We start from the raw sequence: 14,087 nt of genomic DNA, 5'->3' as shown, positions 1-14,087 counted from the left end.
GGCGGCGAGGCGGGGCCCGGCGGCCAGGGGAGGTGACGAGAACCGGGGCTCCCCTGCGCCGCACAGCGGCCGCACGTGTAACCGGACCGGCGGTGCGGGCATGACGGACCCGCGAACCGCCAATCCTTACAGCTGGCACGTCACAGCAGGAAGTGGTAATGCCTTCCCCGCATTTTTATTGGCTAAAAAATGGCGCTAAACATGTGGGGAAGGAAATGCAATTGACTTGAGTGCCGCGTGGTGTTCGACTCGTGTAACGAGGATCTCGAGTACCCTGATACTCGAACGAGCATCAAGCTCGGACAAGTGTGCTCGCTCATCTCTACTCCCAACCATACTGATCCTACGTCAGGAACGTGATGCTACTACACTCCTCCTTGAGATGTGCAGCGTGAGCCACTGGGTCGGATTAAGGAAAAGCACCAGACATTTTCATTAATTGTACCCTGTATGGACATACCCTGCATTGTATCATGGCTTTGGCTCATGATAGTAAGTAATGTCTTTTCTCACTGTGTATGCCCTTCAAACATTTAAAATTCAATATTATATATTTTTAATTATTGATGTCCGGACCACAAAAGCAGACTTTTTTTGAAATGAAGGTTATTTTCCATTATATTTTACAATAAGCGAACAGGAACTAATAAACTTTTTTTAGACACAAAAATCATGTTTTTTTGTTGCCTAGTGTAAAGGCAGGAACCCCTTCACACTCAGGGCGTACATTTACACTTTGGGGTGTGAAGGGATTCACCCAATTGACCTTTATAAGCTAAGGATGATATGTTACCTTTATTCTGCGGGGCAGTGTGATTACGGTGCTACCAATCTATGCTGTTTTATGTTTAAGATTTTTTAACAATACGAGTAGAAAACTTTTAAAAAAATGAACAAATTGTTTTTTGTGGCGGCATTCTGGCCCACATAACTTCTTATTCTTGTGCTGATATTGCTGCGTGAGGGCTTGTTTTTTGCCTTGCAAATTGTAGCTTTAATTGGTACCATTATGGCGTACACATGACTTTTTAATTATTTTTTATTCAATTTTCCTGTTTGTTTTTTTTAAAGTAGCAGGTTGATAAAAATGCAGATCTGGCTCTGTGTATTTTTTTCTTACAGCGTTCATCGTATGCGATATATAATCTGAAAATTTGATCTTTGGGATTTTTTATGGACGCAGCGATACAAATTCAGCTTTTTTCTTTTGATTTTTTATAAGCTGTCTTAACTTTATATATATACTGCAATACTAGCTGATATACGCCGCTTCACCCAAGTTAATTTGATACAGGTGCTTACATGTTGTTCGCACGGAAGATTTTATGAGGTTGTGGTTACTGCAGAGGAACCGAGGAATAAAATATGCATACACAAAGAGGAGCAATAGATTCTCCTCAGACTGCATGTACGGATGTCTATCTGCAGAATGTGCCACCCCTCCCACTACCTTCACTTTTTACCCTTAAAAATAACACCCCTTTTATTCAAATTTAACCCCAGACTGGAGGTTGCAGCCCCTTCTTAGCCTTAAGGCCTCATGCCCACTGGACAATTCTATTTAGTAAATCTGCGCGGTTGTCCCGCACACATGATTCGCGCCCCATAGGGATGCATTGGACACCTGCAGGTAAGTAAATACCTGCGGATGTCATTTTTCCCTGCCGCGCGGATCGCAAGTGCGAGAAATCACTTACAGCATGCTCCATTTTCTGCAGGTTTCCCGCGTGGACGGGTCCAACAGGCTTCCATTGAAGCTTATGGAAGCCGCGCTGATCTGTGGTGCACCCGCAGCTGTATTTCTGCTCTGCCACGGGAGCACGGGAGAGCAGGAGTTAAAAAAAAAAGAGTGCATGGCGCATGCACGCAGCACGCTGCTGGAGTGCTGAGCACATCCGCCAGGCAGAAGGTAAGAAGATCCGTCCGTGACCGATGGGAAACTGCAGTGTCCGGACAGGTAAGTAAAATCAATTTTCAGACCTCATATCCGCGGGAAAGGAGGGACCCACTACGGAATTCTGCATGGAGAATCCACACGGGCCCGAATTTCCTAGTGGACATGAGGCCTAAAGGCTTCATCCCTGCAGTCCATGGCCGCTTACTTATGTACTTTACAGCCTTTCAGTATATTCTCCTTAGTATATACACATAGAGGTGAGGTAGATTCTCCTCAGTATATACACAGAGAGGTGAGGTAGATTCTCCTCGGTATATATACATAGAGGTGAGGTAGATTCTCCTCAGTATATACACATAGAGGTGAGGTAGATTCTCCTCAGTATATACACATAGAGGTGAGGTACATTCTCCTCAGTATATACACAGAGGTGAGGTAGATTCTCCTCAGTATATACACAGAGGTGAGGTAGATTCTACTCAATATATACACATAGAGGTGAGGTATATTCTTCTCAGTATATACACATAGAGGTGAGGTAGGTTCTCCTTAGTATATACACAGAGAGGTGAGGTACATTCTCCCCAGTATACACACACAGAGGTGAGGTAGATTCTCCTCAATATATACACATAGAGGGGAGGTAGATTCTCCTCAGTATATACACATAGAGGTGAGATAGATTCTCCGTAGTATATACACATAGAAGGGGAGGTAGATTCTCCTCAGTATATACACATAGAGGTGAGGTAGATTCTCCTCAGTATATACACAAAGCGGTGAGGTAGATTCTCCTCAGTATATACACATAGAGGTGAAGTAGATTCTCCTCAGTATATACACATAGGGGTGAGGTAGATTCTCCTCAGTATATACACATAGAGGTGAGATACATTCTCTTCAGTATAAACACATAGAGGGTAGGTAGATTCTCCTCAGTATATACACATAGAGGTGAGGTGGATTCTCCTCAGTATATACACATAGAAGTGAGGTAGATTCTCCTCAGTATATACACATAGAGGTGAGGTAGATTCTCCCCAGTATATACACATAGAGGTGAGGTACATTCTCCTCAGTATATACACATAGAGGTGAGGTACATTCTCCTCAGTATATACACATAGAGGTGAGGTACATTCTCCTCAGTATATACACACAGAGGTGAGGTAGATTCTCCTCAGTATATACACATAGAGGTGAAGTACATTCTCCTCAGTATATACACATAGAGGTGAGGTAGATTCTCCTCAGTATATACACATAGAGGTGAGGTGGATTCTCCTCAGTATATACACATAGAGGTGAGGTAGATTCTCCTCAGTATATACACACAGAGGTGAGGTGGATTCTCCTCAGTATATACACATAGAGGGAGATAGATTCTCCTCAGTATATACACATAGAGGTGAGGTAGATTCTCCTCAGTATATACACACAGAGGTGAGGTGGATTATCCTCAGTATATACACATAGAGGTGAGGTAGATTCTCCTCAGTATATACACATAGAGGTGTGGTAGATTTTCCTCAGTATATACACATAGAGGTGTGGTAGATTCTCCTCAGTATATACACATAGAGGTGAGGTGGATTCTCCTCAGTATATACACATAGAGGTGAGGTAGATTCTCCTCAGTATATACACATAGAGGTGAGGTAGATTCTCCTCAGTATATACACAGAGGTGAGGTAGATTCTCCTCAGTATATACACATAGAGGTGAGGTAGATTCTCCTCAGTATATACACATAGAGGTGAGGTAGATTCTCCTCAGTATATACACAGAGGTGAGGTAGATTCTCCTCAGTATATACACATAGAGGTGAGGTAGATTCTCCTCAGTATATACACATAGAGGTGAGGTGGATTCTCCTCAGTATATACACATAGAGGTGAGGTTGATTCCCCTCAGTATATACACATAGAGGTGAGGTAGATTCTCCTCAGTATATACACACAGAGGTGAGGTAGATTCTTCTCAGTATATACACACAGAGGTGAGGTAGATTCTCCTCAGTATATACATATAGAGGTGAGGTAGATTCTCCTCAGTATATACACATAGAGGTGAGGTTGATTCCCCTCAGTATATACACATAGAGGTGAGGTAGATTCTCCTCAGTATATACACACAAAGGTGAGGTAGATTCTCCTCAGTATATACACACAAAGGTGAGGTAGATTCTCCTCAGTATATACACATAGAGGTGAGGTAGATTATCCTCAGTATATACACATAGAGGTGAAGTAGATTCTCCTCAGTATATACACAAAGCGGTGAGGTAGATTCTCCTCAGTATATACACATAGACGTGAGGTAGATTCTCCTCAGTATATACACACAGAGATGAGGTAGATTCTCCTCAGTATATACACATAGAGGTGAGATAGATTCTCCTCAGTATATACACACAGAGGTGAGGTAGATTCTCCTCACTATACAAATCATTTCCATAGGCTCTTTTGTTTCCGAGAAAAGAACTGTCTCTTGTATCGCAGATTTTCTCACAGTTTTTCACACTTATAATTGAGTTGTGACTTGTGACCCCTTTCCTTTTCCTGTTTGGCACCTAAAGAATAGTCGTGCCGAATGTCACGTTTGTACGACTCCGGGAGGTTAGAGAATTACATGTGAAAGGTCCCTCTTATGTAAAGCACCAGAGTAAACGCATCAATGGCCTGGTGTGTTACTTACCTCAGTGGCTCCATGTTCCTGACTTGTCCTGTGTGCCCGGAGTTCCCCTTTAATCCGTCAGCTCCTGATTGTCCTACTATGGGCTGTTAGTTCCTCATTGCAGAGCGGTCTGATGATTTCTCCTTTCTCAGAGGATATTTTGTCACAGTTGACATTCATATGACTCCCGTACGGAATAGATTGTTGTATCTCGGTGCTGAGTCAGCAGCATGTCTGCCGGAGACCCCCAGGGACGCCGCTTCTGACAGCCTGTCCTCAGCTCCCATCGTCATAAATCATTTCCATACTTCCTGTCTATGTAACCATCTTATTTATTTATTTAGTCTTTGAAAACTTGTCCCAATGCTTTTTGCTTTTCATCAACCACCTCGATAAGATTCTTGTATCTCTTCTTCTTCTGACGCTCTGTCAATATCTGTGATATTTAACCCCTTAGTGATGGTCTATTTGCTCCTAAGTATGCAGCAATTTTTTTATTTTATTTTATTTTATTTTTTTTTTTTTGGGGGGGGGGGGGTCATCGACACTTTTCAAAAGCCATAACTTTTTTGTTTTTCCATCGACACGCTGTATGAGGACTTGTTGTTTTGCACTGTTAGCTGTAGTTTTTATTGATACAATTTTTGGGTCCATTTAATGCATTGCAGAACTTTTCGTACATATTTTGAGAGGCAGAGAGGAAAAAACATATCAATTCTGCCATTTTTTTACAATGTTAATCATGCGGCATAAATGACATGATAGATTATTTATTTCTGCAGGTTGTTACAAAAACTCCCAGCAGCCCTGGCGTAGGCAACCTCAGTAGACAGTGCAGGCATTAGGAGATGGGATGCACTCATTGAGGAGGCTCCTCAGCAGTCTCTGTTACTCATGGTACGTTTTCCAAGCAGGCATCACTTCTTACTGGCCAGAACAACAACTGTCTGTTAGAGGCACCCCAAGCCTTTATGCTGGCTGAGGCGGAGTGTGAAATGGTGTCACCCCTGCACCCCCCTACCAAAAAAACCCTCATTTTACAGGCATTGAAAGTGCGAATACACAAGATACCCAACACATATTTAATGAGTGGAACAGGTTGTCACGAGAAGTGGTTAGTTCTCCTTCAATGGAAGTGTTCAAACAGAGGCTGGACATACATCTGTCTAGGATGATTTAGTGATCCTGCACTGAGCAGGGGGTAGGACCCGATGACTCCAGAGGACCCGATGACTCCAGAGGACCCGTGACCCTGGAGGAGCTTTCCAACTCAACCATTCTATGATTCTATGATTTGAACAATTAAGACTTGTCTGAAGTGACACAGAGTTGTAGTGCCTCCAGTAGAGGCACCAATAGTAAGTGTCCCCTTAGTGGGCCCAAATATTAACCCCTTAGTGACCAAGCCTGTTTGCGCCTTAATGACCAGACCAAATTTTGGAAATCTGACGTGTCACTTTAACATAGAATAGCTCCGTAAAGGTTCTGCATATCCCAGTGATTCTGACATTGTTTTTTCGCCACATGTTGTACTTCATTTAGGTGGTAAAAATAGACCAATAGAACTTGTGTATATTTATTAAAAGTGCCAATATTGGGAAAAATTTTTAAAAATATTCAGTTTTTCACATTTTCAACTGCAATATCTCAAATATGTGCAAACATACTGTACAAATGTTTGATAAGATATATATTTCCATCTGTTTACTTTATTTTGGGCGCACATTAAAAAAACTTCATTTTTTTTTTAAAAACCATTTAAGAGACGTACAAATTTAATATTAATTTTTAACATTTTGAGGAACATTTTCTTTTCCTACACTAAGCCAAGATTGCAGCAGCTCCTAGGTGTCACAATGATAGATACCCCCACAAATGACCCCATTTTAAGAACTACACCCCTTAATATATTGACTGAGGGGAGCAGGAATATTTTTACCCCACAGTTTTTTTTTCAGGAATTAATGCAATTTAGAAGAGAAAACGTAAAATTTAATATTTTTGCAAATATGTCATTTAAAAGACATTTTTTTTCTATAGTGCACATTAAAATGAGGGTTTGCACCCAAAAGGGATCCCCCTGTTTCTCCCGTGTTAAGAGACATACCCATTGTGGCCCTAATCTTCTGTCCGTACGTACAATGGGGCCCAAACCGAAAGGAGCGGCCGGTGGCTTTCAGAACAGATATTTTGCTTGCAGGTGTTTTAGGCCCCGTTACTCACTCGTAGAGCCACTGAGCCGCCAAAACAATGGAGAACCACAAATGACCCCATTTTGAAAACTAGACCCCTTAATGAATTAATCTAGTGGTGTGCTGCATGGTTTGATCGCACAGTTTTTGAATGAATCTAAGCAAAACGGAAGAAAAATATTTTAATTTTTTTAGCAATTGTGTCATTTCAAAAACAATTTTTTTGTACAGCACACACATATATGAATGAAGACTTGCACCCCAAAATTGTTCCCCCCGTTTGTCCCGTATTCAGAAACATACCCGTTGTAGCCCTAATATTATGTCCGTATGCACAACAGGGCTTAAACCGAAAGGCGCATTAAACTTCAACTGTGTTTTAACTTTTACATAATCGCCATTATCCATTGAATAATGGCAATCACGTGACCGGGGACCGCTCACCGCAGCCCTCGGTCCTTGCCCCAGGCTCTCGGCTACCTTTAGTAGCCAGGAGCAAGGAGACTATAAATTTCTCTGGCCCTCCCCAGATTCTGCGCTTGTGTCCACCATTTTGCTGATGGGCACCTGCGCCGAAGTTGAGGAAAGGTCTGCGGATAAAGATTCCATCAGGGGACATCGCCGGAGGCCTTAGGTAAGTAATTTCACCTCCCCTCATGGATTGGATCCATGATTGGAGGTGAAACTTTAGCTTTTTTTTACTTTTACGTGATCACATGACCAGGGGCCGCGTACTATGGGCCCCCATCAAATCTGAAGACCTTTGGCTTTGTTTAGTAGCCAAGAGCAGGGAGATTTTAAATTACCCTGGCAATCCGCGGCTCTTGCAAATGCGTCTGCCATTTTAACGGCAGACGTATGTGCAGAAGCCGTGGTGAGGTCCACGGATAATTCTGGTGGCCTTAGGTACGATCCGTGAGGGGAGATGAAACTTAAACTTTGTTTTATTTTTTTCAACTTTTTTAAAACTATTTTTTACTTTACATTATCGCTGTTATCCATTGGATAGCAGTGATCATGTGACCGGGAACGCATTCAGTGGACCCCGGTGATATCTGTCTGCTCTCCCAGGAGCCAGAGAGATTTTAAATTTTCTGGGCCACGCACCCTTTTGTGCACGTGACCGACGTATGACGTTTGGTGCACATGCGCAGAAGGCGCCGCTGGGACCCGGGAGGCCAGGACAACACTGGTCATCACGGAGAAGGCGGGTGAGTACTTTCAGCTGCCCGATGGATCCGATCCATCAGGGCAGCTGAATCTTTAACTTTTTTAAACTTTTTGTTAACTTTTATATGATCACCGGCATTCGGTAAATGCCGGCGATCATGTGACAGGGGTGGGGGTCCCGTGGCCCGGGATGACAGCTCCAGGTTGCCAGCTACCTCCAGGAGCCGGCAGCATGGAGCTGTCACATCCTCAATTTGCAGGGCCTTAATCCCCTCAGGAAGCATGTTTCTACGTACTCAGGGATTAATGCCCAGCCAGCTAGGACATAAAAAGGCAATGGGCTGGTCACTAAGGGGTTAATAGTGTTCCTAAAAGTGGCTGAAGTAGTAATAGTTCCCCCCTGACTGACCCTAGTAGTAATAACAACCCTGTTAGTGGTCCCAGTAGTTATAGTGACCTCCTCTAATGGCCCTAGTTGTAATAGTGACACTCGTTGGATGTAACAGTAATAGTGACCCCCATAGTGGCCCCAGTAGTAATTGTGTCCCCCATAGTGGCCCAAGCAGCAAGGGTCCCAATAGCGGCCCCAGCACTAACAGTATTCCTTGTAGTGGACCTCAGGTAGCAACCGGACAAGCATTGAACTCACTCTGTCCACAGTGCCCCTCTGAGGTCCTGAAGACTGCCAACTGAGGCAACAATCTCAGGTCGCCTCATGGATGGGGCACCCCTAGGTCCGAGCATACGCTAGAAACTCAGCTGTGTCATCTCTTCTTATTTCTGTTTCCTCGCAGAGCTTCATCAGCTAGGGTCCACCTGATTAGCAGCCCCTCATGCACGCCCTGCACTGTCCACTGCACTGTCCACTGCACCATTTAGTACACCGTCCACTACACTGTCCACTGCACCGTCCACTGTACCGTCCACTGCACCGTCCACTGCACCGTCCACTGCACCGTCCACTGCACCGTCCACTACACCGTCCACTACACCGTCCACTGCACCGTCCACTACACCGTCCACTACACCGTCCACTGCACCATCCACTACACCGTCCACTACACCGTCCACTACACCGTCCACTACACCGTCCACTACACCGTCCACTGCACCGTCCACTGCACCGTCCACTGCATCGTCCACTACACCGTCCACTGCACCATCCACTGCACCGTCCACTACACCGTCCACTACACCGTCCACTGTACTGTCCACTGCACCGGCAACTGCACTGTCCACTACACCATCCACTGCACTGTCTACTACATTGCCCAATACACCATCCACTGCACTGTCCACTACACCATCCACTATACCATCCACTGCACTGTCCACTGCACCGTCCACTGCACCGTCCACTGCACCGTCCACTACACCATTCACTGGACCGTCCACTGCACCATCCACTGCACCGTCCACTACACCGTCCACTGCACCGTGTGCAGAGCGTCTCACAATACCCTTTCCTTGGGGGAGTTGAGGTAGCTGCAGTTACCAGCACTATCCACTGGCTTTAGAGTTTTCTCCCACCCCATACAGCCTCTCTTATCTACAAGTCTCTGCGAGCAGTAAATTACCCCAAGGTATCAGCGCAAGACAGCGGGTTAATTTTATCAAGTCACAGCATAGAGCCTCCGCTATCTACAAGTCTCTGTGTGAGGTGAATTAAGCCACAGTTGTCAGCGCTGTACAGTGGGGTAATTTATTTGGGCCCTGCTCCATTCTTAATCCGCCATGAAGAGGACGCAGGCGTCCAAGTGAGGGTGTGGGCACAGGCTGAGATCCTGGGCGGGGGGAATCACAGCCAGCTGCTGAGGAATTAGGAGAGAGGCAAGTTTCTAGGCTCCCCAGCTTCATATCACAATTTGCGGGTCCGCGTGGTAGACCTTTTTAACAAGCAGAGCAGTGCGAGCAGGTCCTGTCGTGGATCGCAGATGATGCGTCCCGCAATGTATTCAACCCCCAGTCTTCTACGCAGTCCACTACTCACGGCCTAGGGACTGCACCTCTGAATCCACTGGCTGCTCCTCCTTCCTCCTAGCCTCTGTCAGGACTCGGGGTCCGGGAAACTGGAGGTCCCTGAAAATACCCGCAACCCCTGTCCCTACCTACTTGCCCCCCTGGGCTAAGCCCCAGGGCGACAACTGGGCGGCGGTCCCTACACTCACTAAGGAAGGGAAACACAGGGACTAACAAACAGACAGACACTGGAACAAACAACAGCAAGGAGAGTCAGACTATCCAGGTCGGCAACGAGAGGGTACGCGGTACAAGAGGGTCAGGCAAAGGCAATGTCAGGTCCAAAAACTGGGAGTCAAAAGTCAGGAGTCACAACAAGAAGTAAGCTGGTGTAGCAGAAGACCAAACTAACACTGGCACTGGAATACAAACACAGGCAGGTTTAAATGCTGTCAGAGCTCCCGCCCCAGCAGCTGATTGGGGCGGGGAGTCTGACAGCAGCTGAGTGCACCCAGCAGCACTGAGGAACCCGCCCCCAGCCCTGCAGGAGGCAGAGAAGCAGACACAAGCCGGGTAGCCATAGTACCAAGGACGCCTAGTGGGGCAACACCCACCGCGTCCCTAGCAACCCGGCAGCGAGAAGGAGTTCGGCGGCCAGGGCAGGTGGTGAGGACTGGGGCTCCCCAGCACCGCACAGCAGCAGCCCATGTAACAGGACCGGCGGTGAGGTCACGAGGGAGTCATGAGCTGCTGGTCCTGATAGCCTCCTCACTATAGGAAAATGACAGTTTCTGAGCAGGCAGACTCACAGGAACTGTTCTCGGGTCCCTGCCCTGAGCGGGAAAAAACGGTTCCTCTCTCACCTGAGGATTTTGTTGTGACCGATGCCCAACATTTGGAAAGTTCCCGGAGTCTGGGTGATGAGCCTGGGGACTTACGGCAACTGTCTTAAGAGCCTTTGTGGATGTCGATGATGTCGGTGTTAGTAAGGGCAATAAGTCCAGAGGATTCGGAGGAAGAGCTGCTGGACGATGAGGTGACTGACCCCACCTGGCTTGCTAAGCCTACTGAAGACAGGGCTTCAGAGGGGGAGGCAAGTGCAACAGCAGGACAGGTTGGAAGAGGCAGTGGGGTGGCCAGGGGAAGAGGCAGGCCCAGAACCAAGAATCTCCCAACTGTTTCCCACAGCACCCCCTCGCGCCAAGCCTCCGTGCAGAGGGCTAGGTGTTCAAAGGTGTGAATGTTTTTTAGTGAGAGCGCGGACAACTGACGAACAGTGGTGTGCAACCTGTGCTGCACCAAGATCAGCCGGGGAGCCACCACCACCAGCCTCACCACCACCAGCATGCGCAGGCATATGATGGCCAAGCACTCCACAAGCTGGGACGAAGGCCACATACCGCCTCTGGGTCACACCACTGCCTCCTCCCCTGTGCCACAACCTGCCACACAGATCCAATTCCCTTCCCAGGACGCAGGCAGTAGTGCCTCCCGGCCTGCACCCACACCCTCGCCTCCACGGTCCTGCACTCCATCCAGCAATGTCTCTCAGCACAGCATTCAGCAGTTGCTAACACAAGCGTTGGAGTGAAAGTGGAAATACACCACCAACCACCCGCATGCACAAGCTTTAAACATGCACATTGCCAAACTAATCAGCCTGGAGATGCTGCCATACAGGCTTGTGGAAATGGAGGCTTTCATGATGGTGGCGGTCCCGCGCTACTCGGTCCCCAGTCGCCACTATTTTTCCTGGTGTACCGTCCTCGCCCTACACCAGCACGTCTCCCGCAACATTAACCGTACCCTCACCAATGCAGTTACTGGGAAGGTCCACTTAACGATGGACACGTGGGCAAGTACTGGTGGGAAGGGCCACTATATCTCCCTGATGGCACATTGGGTGAACTTGCTGGAGGCTGGGACCAAGTCAGAGCCTGGGACCGCTCACGTCCTACCCACACCCAGAATAGCGGGTCCTTCCTCGGTGCTGGTATCTGCGTTGTATTATGCCACCTCCTCATGTTTTCAATCTGGTGGTTCAGCGATTTCTGAAAAACTACCCCCACTTGTCTGACCTGCTCGACAAGGTGCACCACGTCTGCGCACATTTCCGCAAGTCCACCATTGATGCTACCACCCTCAGGACACTGCAAAGTTGGTTTCAGCTGCCAGAGCACCGACTGCTGTGCAACGTGCCCACGTGCTGGAATTCTACGCTGCACATGTTGGGCAGGCTGTACGAGCAGCGTAGATCAATTGTGGAATACCAGCTGCAACATGGGCGGCGGAGTGGTAGTCAGCCTCCGCAGTTCTTTACAGAGGAGTGGGCATGGATGGCAGACATCTGCCAGTTCCTCTGAAACTTTGAGGAGTCTACCCAAAGGAGTCTACCATGCGGCCATCAATCGCGTTACCATCCCGCTGCTTTGTCTGCTGAGAAGTTCGCTGCAAAGCATAAAGGCCGATGCTTTGCAGTAAGAACAGGAGATGGTGGATGACAGCTTGTCGCTTGATAGCCAGACCACTCTCACATCTATATCTCAGCACGTTTTGGAGGAGGAGGGGGGGGGGGGGAGGAGGAGGAGGAAGAGACTCCTGGCCACACTGCAGAGGGTACCCATGCTGCTTGCCTCTCATCTGCTCATCGTGTATGCGCTGAAGAGAAGGAGGAGGATCCTGAAAGTCATCCTCTTAGTGAGGACAACGATGTGTTGCGTACTGGGACCCTGGCACACATGGCTGACTTCATGTTAGGCTGCCTTTCCTGTGACCCTCACGTTAGATGCATTCTGGCAAACATGGATTACTGGGTGTACACCCTTCTAGACCTCATTCCCGAAGAAGAAAGGGGTAGGAGAGTGATGCAATACCACAGGGACCTGGTGGAAAAAGTGATGCTAAAGTTTCCATCTGACAGCGCTAGTGGCAGAAGACGCAGTTCTGAGGGCCAAGTAGCAGGGGAGGCGCAGGGATCAGGCAGCATGTCCAGCGCAGGCAGGGGAAAACTCTCCAAGGCCTTTGCCAGCTTTATGGCTCCCCAGTAAGACTGTGTCACCACTCCCCAGTCAAGGCTGCGTCTGAGGGAGCAATGTAAAAAGATGGTGAGGGAGTACACAGCCGATCGTACCACTGTCCTCCGTGATGTCTCTGCTCCATACAACTATTCAGTGTCAAAGCTGGACACGTGGCACGAACTTGCGCTGTACGCCCTGGAGGTGCTGGCCTGCCCTGCTGCTAGCGTTTTGTCAGAGAGGGTGTTGGATGAATATAGGGGGAAAGAAATGCCCACTGATACATCATTCAGGTATGAGAGTTCAACAGGATTGTCAGAACCAGCAATTCTCGGGGGCCCCGTGCCCACACCACCGGTCCTGCCACCCGGGTTACAGGAGTGCGGCGTAGGGGAGCCCCGGTTCTTGTGATCTCCCCGGGCCGCTGTCAGACTGGTCGCCGCCGGGTTGCTAGGGAGGCAGCAGGTGCTTCTCTAGGCACTTGACTACCAGGCTGGCTTCCCTAGTAACTGTCTGTGCTGCAGACTGGGGGTGTGTCCCCAGCACCTCCCTGATTAGCCCTGCTGCTGTCAGGCTCCCCGCCCCAATCGGCTTCTGGGGCGGGAGCGCTGACAGCATTTAAAAAGGTGTGTTTTCCTTTCAGCCCTTGCCAGTGTTAGTTTGGTCTTCCAGCTGCACCCGCGTATTCTTTTGACTCCTGTTTGTGACCCCGGCTTTCCTGACCTCTGCTTTTGGACCTTGACTACGTTTTTGCCTGACCCCCCTGTACTGCGTACCCTCCTGTTGCCGACCCGGATTGTCTGACCATTCTACCGTTGTTTGTCTTCAGTGTCTGTTTGTCTTCCCGTGTCCCGCTTCCCTAGTGAGGGTAGGGACCGCCGCCCAGTTGTCGCCCTGGGGGTTAGCCCAGGGGGGCAAGTAGGCAGGGACAGGGGTTGCGGGATATCTCAGGGACCCCCATATCCCGGACACTGTCCTGACAGTAACACTGGCCGAACGAAGGTCAGACCCTTGCATCCGCCCGGCAACTCTGAACCCCTCGATGGAGGCCATGGCAGCTTTAGCGAACCAGGTCCAGTTCCTTACGAACCTTGCCCAGGACCTAACAGCCCGCTTGCAGCGACAGGAACAAGCGGCAGCTGCAGGTCCCATGCAGCCCCCTTCCGCTCCAGGAACAAT

The sequence above is a fragment of the Eleutherodactylus coqui genome, chromosome 9, assembly GCF_035609145.1.
Source record: "Eleutherodactylus coqui strain aEleCoq1 chromosome 9, aEleCoq1.hap1, whole genome shotgun sequence".
NCBI classification, from domain to species: Eukaryota; Metazoa; Chordata; class Amphibia; order Anura; family Eleutherodactylidae; genus Eleutherodactylus; species Eleutherodactylus coqui.
This window is presented reverse-complemented; position numbering follows the sequence as displayed.